This window comes from Amblyomma americanum, chromosome 9, assembly GCF_052857255.1.
Source record: "Amblyomma americanum isolate KBUSLIRL-KWMA chromosome 9, ASM5285725v1, whole genome shotgun sequence".
Classification (NCBI taxonomy): Eukaryota; Metazoa; Arthropoda; class Arachnida; order Ixodida; family Ixodidae; genus Amblyomma; species Amblyomma americanum.
The window spans coordinates 91,115,060-91,127,372 of record NC_135505.1 but is presented as its reverse complement, the minus strand read 5'-3'; the positions used below and the strand labels follow the sequence as shown (position 1 = coordinate 91,127,372).

The 12,313-nt window shown below is 44.0% G+C and overlaps 1 non-coding gene across 1 annotated transcript; it reads left to right on the top strand.

Moving 5' to 3' along the window:
* The first annotated feature begins 10,006 nt into the window (after positions 1-10,006).
* Positions 10,007-10,078, top strand: TRNAG-UCC (transfer RNA glycine (anticodon UCC)). The gene has a single exon. It is a non-coding gene; the product is annotated as a tRNA-Gly (tRNA).
* The last annotated feature ends 2,235 nt before the right edge of the window (positions 10,079-12,313 follow it).

The following is a 12,313-nucleotide window of genomic DNA, read 5'->3' as shown; positions in this document are numbered from 1 at the left end:
CATTTTTTTTTTTTTTTTTAAGAAGCGAAGCTCTTTCGAGTAATACTGACATAAGCTGTGATGTTGCCAGCGCAGTCTTTGGAAAAACGTTGATGCCTAATGAAGTTTTTTTTTATTTCCGCAGCTGAGATAGATGATGCGCTAATATATATTTAAGTAATTCGCCGGTGCGCTTAATAATTAAATGTGTTCAGGGTTACGATGGTTTAGTCAGTCGCCCAATACAAGTACAGAAACAATTCTTGACTTAAGCCAATCTGCCTGTAGGGTGCTTTGAGTGAAGCGTAAAAAGGTACGTACAGATTACGCGATACAACCACTGGCTACTCTATAAGGAATTAATTTTTTATGCCGTCTGCGTCTTGTAAATTAATCACCTGAACGTTTCATAGGAGAAAAATTATCGTTCACGACCAATAGTAGGAGGAGGAGACGGTGAGACCAGAGTTATGAATGCGCACATATTGAATACATACCCAGAAATTCTGGACAAAAACATTTTTGAGCCGGAAACCGTTTATTAACGAAATTTTGAGACCGTTAGCTGTTCATCACGCTTCACGCTTTCTTGGTGTCTGCTACCACCTGCCTTTTGCGTGAACTTTTCGAACTCGGAGGAATTCAAGATGGCGGCACCCACAGTAAATCGATATAGCAACGCTTTTGGCGATTGATTAGTGGCGTCATTATTGTATCGAATTGCGGATTCACTGGTGGGGTCCATGATATATCCAATTGGTGATTCACTGTAGGCGTCACTTACAAATGCAAGATGTCAAATTCGTATTTCCATTGGTGTACCTGAATTTAATCTCATTCGTATCAATTCTAATAAACAAAACAGCTAACACTCGTTACTTCGGCGTCTTCCAGTTGGTGGTGGCATCTTTTTGAAATAAAGTAATATTTCACTATAACAATCAATATACTTGCAAATGACCTTATATTTTTTTCTATTTTTTTGCTACCGTCAAAAGATTTCCCCATTATTTTTATGGCAGTTCGATGCGATCAAGGGAATTATTTTCCTACATATTGTAATAATGGACCACTACTTTCAATAGTTTGATAACAGTGTCGTACAATTTTTCAATTGTCTAAATTTTTCCTCCAGAAACCTGGACATGTCGGCCTCGCAGATCTTTAGTGTACACTAATTTTTAACTGATTGGTAGTTGTGGTAAGATTCGTGCATTTGTTTCGTTTATCTTTTAACCACTTCACAGTTTGTGCGGTATGAAGAGTACCGCCAGGACTTCTCTTTTAGGGTGATTCCTTTTAAAAAAACTAGTAGAGTCTTTCTCTCTGTAAAACCTTCTACGTGCAATCTTCAATTCAGTTATCAACCGTTCATTGAGTGCGGTAATACGAAGGGACCTGATGCGTTCGAGTTTCGTTGATATTTATACACCGCTTTTTAAGGATTGTGTCCCGTCTATTCGGTGGGTTGTGAGTGTTAGTACTCTTCCTATTGTGGGAAAAAAACCGATCAATTCCACGATAGCATTCCTTTCTTAAGCTTTCTCCATATATGGGAAATGTCGCCGCTACACTGAGATTAATGAGAAAAAACGCATTCAATCCACGATGGGATCATTACCTGGAGCATAAAATTCATTAAAAGTTGATATCAATAGAATGTTAACTTAGCAGTTTTAAAATTAATTACACAATGTTGTAGGAGATAACATGGACACTAGTGACTGAGTGATCGTCAGAAAACGTTTCAGGAATATAATGCCAAGAAGAGATTACGTAGGGGCAGTGACGGTTTGTTGGAAGCTGTGAAAAAAATTGAATCAAGTAGTATGCGTTCAGTGCCGGCCTCTTCGGGTCCCGAGAAAGGGATCGAATTCCAACCATTGACTCCAAAGTGAAAATGATCCGTGAATAGCAGATTTCTTTTTGATTGCAGCATGCGCTCTTTTTAAGCTGGAATCATTTCTGAGTTTATCACACTGCTTCAAGGGCCTGGTAAGCCAAGCAGAAGAAATAAAAGACGTTTTAGTTGAATTTCTTGCAAATTCTCTCATTGTTTTAGCTACCTGCGAATCCAAAACGGCCTCCTTATTTCATTTCTTTTTGTGATTATTTCCACGCCTCAATATTTTGTACGAAGGTGCAATTCTTTCGATACCCTCGATATTTGACGCAGTCCATGTTCTCGTTACGGCAGGAGCACGGTGGCTGTAAGCGAACAGATTTTATTCAAAGTTACTTGAGTTGATGACGCGATTTCTTGCATTAAACAATATAATCCCGCGTTCCTTCGGTGCGGGGCATTCGGACGTCGCAGCAAGTTTGTATGATTAGAACTTGGCGACCTGTCAATTTTCTCGTTCCCAAATGTGCATATAGTTTTCGGCACTTAGCCGGTCGTAGTACCCCCCTCCCCCCCTCACCTTGAAACTTTCTGTACTGCGAATTGTCAGAACACATAGAGAGCGTGACATTACGGCAATCAAGAAAGATTCAAACACTGGTGTTGTTGCTTTTAAAGCTGCTCTGGAAAACGCACATCTTCATTTTGTATTTGAAATTGCCCTACCGGCCAGTCTTCCGGTGCTATATCCTTTTCTTTGTATCCTTTCGACAGTATTTCCTATAACGCCCTTTTACACGCATCGCTTCGCCAAGAACTTCCTTTCTCCAGCCATTAAGACTCTCATCTTTGGCGTCAGCAAGACAGCAAGTATCAAGATTTCTTTGTCGACATCGGATCTAAGGGTTATTTAACCCCTTCCTTTGGTCACGAATAATTTGTTTGAGCCAACTGCGCAGCTGTGTTAGTTGCACTCTTTGTGTTGCAACTACAGTGAGAACCCCGTAGGGTTGTATAAATATGCCGCGTGCTGTTTGTAATGCTAAACCGCCAGCTGTTATTTCCACGCTTCATCAATCAACTAAAACGACACCGCCTGGCAGGGAAGAGCAATAACGAACCAATTATACTCAAGAAGATCTTTTGATCTGTACAGCGCACCAATCTGCAAGAAAGGAGTAACGGATTAATCGGTGCGCTCATCAATGTCCCGCCGCACCCTACGAAGCAGTCGTCGTTGGCGTGTCATAAACACGGTGTTCCGCCCAAGATTTTACACATTTTTTTAAAGTAGGCTTTTTGAGTTAAAAGAGAGCTTTTTACGGCATAGCGTTTTCAGCGGGGTAGTACATCGAAGTACAGCTAAGATTTACTAACTAGCAGGCTGGATAACTAGCATTGAACAGTTAACTTCTTAAAAATTACAGTTAGGCTCATTAATTATTGTGATTCGTGTAGTTCACCGTAAGTAATGCCCCCATCAGTATTTAGAATACCGAAAACGCGGTTACCGTCAGCGCTCTGGAACAACAAATTCTGGTTACATCACGCAAAAATAAATGCGCTTTCCAGAAGCTTGCAGGCATAGCAACCTCTCTAGTTCGCGTAACTCGTCGAAAATGCCAAAATTTGTTGCGCCAAACCGGCGAGGACAACCACGCTCTCGTAATTCTAAACACTGACGTGGATATTACTTCCGGTGGGCTACATGCCTCAAGTAAGGAGCCTAACAGTAATACTTAAAAGGTTAACTGTTCAATATTAGTTAAAGAAGCCCGCTCATCAGTATGCCTGGTCTATATTCTAATGTACTACACCGCTGAAAATGCTATGCGGAAAAAACCGCTCTTCTAATTCAAAAAGAATATTCTTAAAAATCGTGTATGCCTTTGGTGAAACACTCCATATACCCCGTTTGTGGCGCTCATGCCGTAGCTTGTTGAAGCCCGTCCTCCGTACGCAGGTTAACACAGGGGCTTGACCTTCGGTTGCCTGTGGAAGACTGTGGTCGCTGTGGAGGTTCTACCGATAGTTTCCAGTGCCTTTGCACACGCCCCCTGTTAACGCAATGCCTACACGACTGTTGTGTATTAGACAGACTCACATGCTTTCTCGTAATCATGAAGACTGTCATGAAGCAATGTGACGTTGGTTACATTAGGCGCATTATCCACCATGTGACTCATGGGGTGAATATAGTCCAATCTTGAGTAGCCGTTCCGAAAACCTGCCTGGTCTTTTCGTTGACTGATGTTTAAGTTTTGTGCGTGTTTTTTAACCGATTACTTGAGTAAAAGAAAGTGGCGGTCTAGCATGTGGAACGCCTAGACTGCCCCGCTGCAGGAATGCATGCACGCTGCACTGTGTTTTGTTGTTCTGGATAACCTCTGAACATTGCGCGTAAATAAACTTTTATGCAATCGTTTATTTTCGCTTGTCTGCGCCGTCAACATGTATGGCGACGAAGTGATCAGCGTTGGCTTCTAGTGAAAGATTCTCCATTGCTGATGATTCATCTGCGGTCAACTGTCGAAGGGCGCAATGAAGGCTTGGCTGCAACGCGTTCTGAAGACCGCACTGCATTAGATGTCGTTCGCTTCTGGGCTCTCACCTTCAGCCTGGAAACGCGATCTTGGTATCTCATTGCCATGTAATACTTGGGTGCGTTGCTAGTTTCTCAGCGTTTTTTTTTTTAATGTAGGTGTTGCGTCACTGTACTGGAGTTGGTTATGGCGTGAATGTCATATCTCACCTTCCAAGTGGCCATCGCACCTTTTACTTCACTCTATAAGTACTTTACGCTTATAAGTTTATAATTGATAACAAATATTCAATTCAAAACTAGCACAAAAGGCGCAAGCGGCGCTCCTATTCAATGAACCCGCAGTGATCGTTTTTACTCTAAAACTGTCGTTGAACTACGTGCGACAAGTGAATCGAATATCCTGCTATGAATTTGTCGGACGAATCGATAAGTGAGCATTGAAAAAGATTCTAAACGAAGCGAATAAGTTATCAAGTGTCTGAATAAGTTCTCAAACTTTGGGAAGAAGTTCGAATCAGCCCGTTTTTTTTCTATTCGCAAAATTTGGCCGGAAAATGCATTCCTGCATTAAAAACACAGTCGGACACGCCGCGCATACCTTGCTGTGCCACGATCTCTATGCGTGAGATGGAGGGCTCAGCGCTTCGACGCAGCCATTCGCGTGGCGGCGCTCGCGACTCTCATACATGCCCTCATAGAATCGAAGATGCCGTAGGACCCAGGCAGCTTCAGCAAACGTGGTGGTGCCCGGCCTCGGAGGCCATGGCTACTGCATGCGTCTCGCCCGTCTCATTTATTGAGATATAGGTGTCGTTTTTCCTCTTTCGTCAAGAACAGCAAAAGACACTTCTGCTATCCGAATAAATTGACGAGGGGAAGCTCATATACAGCAGACTTCGTGTAACGGCCTCTAATGAAGTTCAGTGCCTAATTTTTTATCAGCCTTAGCTCTAAATGAGTAAGTAATAGCGCCGTACCAAGGTGCCACCGCTAGAGCTTCGCTGTTTAGGACGATTGCTTGTTCAATGTTCGCCGAATCAAACGAATACTCATAAAAATATTTGTTTTCAGGTCAATTCGGTACCAAAGCTGCACTATTGGTATCTCTTTCCATTTGGAAAAAGTAATTTCCCATATCTCTAAAAAATTGCCCTTCGTCTTCCACATTGCGTTGCGTTTCCGAAAGCATTACCTGATAGCCCGTTAGCCCGTTTTGTGAATAGAAAGCAACGATCAATATTCTCAGTGCTGAAAACGGTGTTAAACAAAACTTTGAGGGTGCAGTTGGGCTCCGCCTTAGGGGTATGATGCGATAACGCAAGAGGCTAATACCCATATATGCCGAAGTTCAGTGTCTACTTTACATTTGCAAGTCCCTGGAAGTCACCGTATACCCCTCCTGGCGCACTGGTGCAGCGGTTAAGCGATGCGCCACTGCCCTGCGGCGGCCGGTACTCCTGGCGATGGGCCATGTGCTGCCCAAGTTGCTCTTCCCGAGCGACCAATGATTAATTTACCTCCCACCTGTCACGGCCGGCAGTTTGCTCACTATCCGGTGGGCAGGTTTTGATGACGGGTCAAGGTCACGTGACCTAGGTGGCCCACCTTACTCCTAGGTTGCTCTCTGGCGACCACCTACAAGAGCCATGCTCTTAATTTTTCGCTCACAGTGGCGACGCCTATGCAACGACGACATCATATTTTCTGAGGAGCGATGCCTTTAGAGCTATCGCTTTATTAGGTCGATCGCTGAGTCTATTTTTTCTGCATCACACTTACAACTTTCCTTATTAGGTTCCAGCTTCCCCGGTTTCGCAGAGCCGGAATCTAAAAACGCTGCTCAACCTTTTTAGATGAGGGCATCCGGGCGCAGAGTGGACCCAAAATGGGTGCCGCTGCGGTCGCTTTAGGATGGGCGCGTCGTCTGCTACTTCCAGCTTGAGGAGCGTCAGCAGACGGTGACTCGTGTGCGTACAGAAAGGTATTGATGGGGAACACAAACGTAAGTTGCGCCTTGGCCTCTCTTGTATTAACGAAACAAGACGGCTTAGTAGCATTTATAACCAAAACCTTCGCTGAAGACGCGTTGGCAAACAGCTTATCACATGCGTATTAGATGCGCATTCAAGCTGTAAAGCTACCGTGGTTCCAGTATTGATCACTATACGTATATAAAAGGCCTCAACCATCAGGACGATCATATCTCTACACAGCAATGTAAAACAGGGAAAGTGGCTGAAGAAATAATTAAAAGAGCGTATGCCTCAAGAAAGCGAAAATAAAAAGCATTTAGTGTCTTTTTAAGCTTTTGCGAGGTTTTATTTACAGACACTCAACTTTTAGTGATTTAATCAATAGAAGGAAGTTTACAGTCTACATTGCACAACCGCATATTACACACGGCAGAAACCTAAACTACGACGGGGTAAGTGGCACGTCGCGTGTTTCTCCGATTTTCCCACGTGTAACCGCGGAAAGAAGGATTTTAAGATTCGGCCGGCCCCGCCGCGGTGGCCCAGTGGTTAGGGCGCTCGACTACTGATCCCGAGTTCCCGGGTTCGAACCCGACCGCGGCGGCTACGTTTTTGTGGAGGAAAAACGCCAAGGAGCCCGTGTGCTGTGCGATGTCAGTGCACGTTAAAGATCCCCAGGTGGTCGAAATTATTCCTGAGCCCTCCACTACGGCACCTCTTCTTCCTTTATTCTTTCACTCCCTCCTTTATCCCTTCCCTTACTGCGCGGTTCAATTGTCCAACGATATATGAGACAGATACTGCGCCATTTCCTTTCCCCCAAAAACCAATTATTATTATTATTATTAAGATTCGGCCGAGCTCTACAGCCGAAAGCTCAACCCCGAGCATCCTGGCCCCTCGTAGCGCAGGCGTAGAGCGCACGCGAACTTTGCAATACGTGCACGAGCGCGGCTTGAAGCAGCCGCACCTGGCGCTCAGGATGCGGGGCGCGAGCCAGCGTAGACCAGTTATGGAGAAAACTCTCCACTAGACCAAGTGCAGCCAATGGGCTTAGTGGCGGCGAAGATAAAACCAAAAAAACTAACATGGTACTGTCAAAACCTCACAGATGGCGCTCGAGTCTCTTTGAGATGAAAGCGGCAACGGAAATGGGGCCGATTCCCGGGGGCAAGTTTTCCAACTGTCCTTACCTAAAACGTTGGGCGAGGAGGCGACGAAGCGCGCGGCGCACCAACACCCTCTAAATACTTGGCGCACCAATGGCGTCTCTGGTTGTCATGGTATCGGCGCATGCTCACAACAGCTGATCCGTGTAACGTCACGTGGGGCTCCAACGGTGGAGAGGGGCGCGGTCGCGGCGACGGCGAAGCGCACGCCGCACCGGCTGCTCCTCTCCGGTTGCACTGGTAAAGGCGCATGCGCACAACTGGCCTCTACCAGCCACCACGAAATGCTCGACTGGTAGCCCAGTGTAGCTCTCGCTACAAAAAAAATAAAATCATAAGCGGACAAGGCAGCTTCATAGCCCTTCGATCGCCTAAACCTATATTTTCGTGCGTCAGGCCAGGACACATTCTGAATTTGCCGAAACGGTACGATGATGTTACTCAGCCTTAGCTCACACATTGTAATGCTGAGGTCCAATATTAAAAAGAAGCTTGAAATTTCTTTATTTTGCGTGTATGCTGCTCATACAGGGCGTGTATCTTTCGGTGACGACGCAATGCTTTCTTTTCATCGCCTGTCGTTTATTTTACATTGTGCTCCAAATTTTGAGTCGTTCCAGCTCTTCTATTTTTTTCTCAATAGGGGTGTAACAACGAAGCCGCTTATCATTCCAGCTAAACTGGGACCCTAACGCCAGACAGTACGCTACGTCCGGACCTTCCTTGGGCTAATCCGGCCCCTACTTACGGAACTTTAGGCAAACATCCCTGAACAATCCTCTCTGATATTTCTTTGAAATTGCTCAGGAGTTCGGCCTCGGCATCGGGCGTCGATTATATCGTGTAACTTAACATAGCTGTCTTCCAAGCTTGTGACCTTGGACATGTTTTTATTTATCCTTAATATAAACTTAAATGCCACACTATGTGAAGCGACCTCATTGTTACTCTATATAGCCCTTTTCTAAAATCCAAGTTTTTTGTATCAACCCTGAAGCTGAAAGAACACCAATCTCGAATATTGTTAGCTAATACTTCCATTTACACGTGTGACATTTCATTGCTTCGTGCTGAACTTTATTGTCACCTTTTCCATCATTCCATCCCCACATTGTTGACATTAAGAAAAATTGCATTCAGAATTTCTGGACTAGTAAAAACTAGCGCTCCTTTAATTCCATAGCAACTTTAATCGCTTCCCGTCCGATTCCTTCATGCACATGTTAACTAATTTTCGAATGCGGAAGGAAAGACAAATCTTTTTTATATTCGATCCCACTCATTCAGAACAAAGATATTAGCGTCATTACTTCTCAACCATAGACATATAATGCACGCTTTTAGTCCGTCATATTTTGCTTAAATAGATTTTTGTTATCATGTTTTCTAGGTTACTAAGAAATCTACTGTTGTTTGAATCTATCGACCAGAATTTTTCGCACAATACTAACAAACGTAAGTTTGGAGTGCGTATTTCTCTCTGCAGCACGTTTTTACTAGATGTGAAGACAAGAGTTCTCTTTCACAGGAATATTATTCTGGCAGATTTCAGTGCTGAATTTAGTATAACCGGTCTATGTTTTGATCAACTTTCAAAACTTCTTTTTTTTTAAAAATAAAATAGACAAAGGTTTTCATTTTCAGAACTTCTTTACTCCATTATTAGCGGAGTACTTTCTTTTCTGTTTTGTTGCAGTTCTGATTTCCGTAGGTTTTTTACTGCTGGTTCAATTGTGCGTTTTTTTTATTAAATTCCTTACTAAATATTTTCACACTATTTCAACTACACTCAATCACTACCTAATTTTTGTTTAAAGTATGAGCGTGGGCGCGTTGGTGTTAGAAGGTGGTGGCGCAAGAGCGCAATGGGAATGGCCGTCTGCCGTTGCGCTCTCACGCCACCATCATTCTTGGTTTTGTGCCTCAGTCAATATAAACACCACACACTTGACTTTTGCCCGCTTAGGCTATGGGCCTCTTGCATCAGAATTACGTGCAATATACCTCTATTTTTTGTTTAGCATCGGTCATATTATACAATCAACCATTTTTGATAGTCCTCCTTTGCAATCTAAATCCATAATTCATTTATCAAGTCCCCCTTTCTGGACCTCTGCACTGAGGGCTTCATCTGTATACCAATGTTCGTGCATTTATGTCCATTGACCTAATTGAGAGTGATTTCAATTTATTGGATTAGAGCAGCGGTTATTAAACGTTAGTTCACGGTGACCACTGCGTACTGAGTTGTCTACCCGTTGTGTTATTAGATAGGTCGGCGATCTATATCGCGCTATGGCCACGAGTGAGGGATTAATTTCAACATCAACCGATAACGAATGCCTCAGAGGTCATCTCTATCCATAGCGGCGCTGTTGGTGGCCCGCATATTCACTTCTAGGAAGCCGGTCCTAAGAAAACCGCTGACCTACTTCAGTCTGCGTGAATCGCGCTCATCCATTTCAAGTGCTTTCGATGAACCACATGCTTCCGTGCAGCGTCGGTGGTATAGTGGTTAGCATAGCTGCCTTCCAAGCAGTTGACCCGGGTTCGATTCCCGGCCGACGCACGTTTTTTTTTCTTTACTGAAAAGCGCAGGCTGTCCGTTATGAACGTATAAATATTAGTCCACTTGGTACCCGTGTGCGGAATCGTGCATTTACTGAAATGCATGATTTGAATTTCCGGCATCAGGGTACATTAAAATGTCCGCTGATACCTAATGTCTTGCAATCATTTATCTTAGTTCTTTACTAATTAAGTTCGACGTTCAATACGAAAATGACCCCCCCCCCCCCCCGTCCCCCTGTTATTCAACTTGAATTATTTCCTGCGATAAGTAGAGAATATATAGCTCAAGATTATGAACTTTATATTGAAGCTTTCAACAGATCAGTGCAAACTGGATTTGCAACCGCACACTCAGAAATGCCGGGATATCTCCGCTTTTAAATGTAGATGCTAAAAATGCATATAATAAATATTATTGAGCCGTATAATCGATTTGGTTCCTGTTTCCACTGAAAATAGTCTTCGTCTTGCCTTCAACGGTTTATTTCCTTCGCAAACATAATTATTTTAATGCTCTAAACAACATACGCCAGTCTGTTAATTTCGGTCTTTATTGGGAACTAAACATTGGTTCGAATATGGTACCTACATGTACGGCCAGCCTTCTTATAGGCCCGCCACTTTCCCCAAAAGAAGAATGTTCGTTCAGGCAACACAAATTATTTTTGCTGCCTTATTAGAAACGGAGTTTGATACGCTGCTACTTGATATGGTAGTTTTTAAATGCTGCCAAGTGTTCGTCCAAAAAAAAAATCAAGTCACGGTGAGAGTAAATTGAGCGCAAAAGCCATTCCTGGCTTATCAGATATTTCCACAGAGACGACATTACGCCAGAGTCGTGTTGCCAGTGACGTGTTGTGCCCTCCATGGCTTTCGATTTTTTCACTTGTGGCATATATACACATTTTCAACTCTGATTTCACGCAAGCTACACGCTCGCCGATAGAGTATAACGATTGTTTTTACGAATTCATCTCTTACAACGTAATCTGATTTTTGCGTTCTGCAATGCCGCAGAAGAAAAAGTAAATTGATCATCATTCTCATCATCATCATTATCATCAGCCTGACTTCGCCCACTGCAGGGAAAATGCTTCTCCCATGTCTCTCCAATTAACCCTGTCCTCTGCCACCTGCGCCCACTGTATGCCTGCAAACTTCCCAATCTCATCCGGCCACCTAACTTTCTGCCACCCCTGCACGCTTGCCATATCTTGGAATCCACACCGTTACCCTTAACGACCAGCGGTTATCCCACCTTCGCATTACATGGCCTGCTCAAGCCCATTTCTTCCTCTTGATTTCGACTAGGATGTCATTAAGACGCGTTTGTTCCCTCACCCACTTTGCCCGCTTCCAGTCTCTTAACCTTGCACTTATGATTTTTCTTTCCATGACTCGCTCTGTTGTTGGTCTGTTGCAATTAACCGGTTGTTCTAATATAGCTGCTATTAGCACAATTTACGCTGTCACAAGCACGCTGCTCCGCCCGCCATGTCGATCCCGTGCATTCCAGCAACGCAACTCATTATTGTGGCTCGTTATCTAAACGAAAAATACTTTCGTTGGGTTGTGCGCCATAGCGCAACAAGCTGCCAAGCTCGTTCTCCGCAAAATAATGCGCCGACTCTGGAATGAAGGAAGTGCAACTGACAATCCTAAGTTGTGAACAGTGCATTCAGATGCAGCATCTTCCGTGAGCTGTCGTCTCGACACCAGGTTTGCGAAAATTTTGCGATTATTAATGCTTCTCACATTCAGTGTCATTTATATCATTTATATTTTTTCAGAACCTAATAGTAAAGGCACCATACTATAATGATAGTTTGGAATTTTATGCTTTTTTTCTCCAGCTTTGAGCCGCTGCACCTGATGTCACTTTTATCGCTCAGTTACGTTCGTCGCCTTACCAGATGCACGGGTGCCATTAAATCCACACAGTATAATACTTATTTTGTAACGCACACTTATCAGACGGGTAACTTCTGAAGAGAACTAACGGGAATACCTAGCAACATGCTCTCATCCAGTGCATCGTCGATGTTAAGCTCATGCCGCGTCACATCGAGCGTTGCTAGACGCTCTGACAGCTGGCTCCAGATCCGCCCGAAGTGTACCAGGACTGGACAACTGGCAGAGCCGGTTCCCACTCGCGGGGCCACTGACCTACTTCATACTGCACAGCTGTCTGCAGATGCGTTTACAGAAGCTGAGAATATCGCTTCCAGCGTGG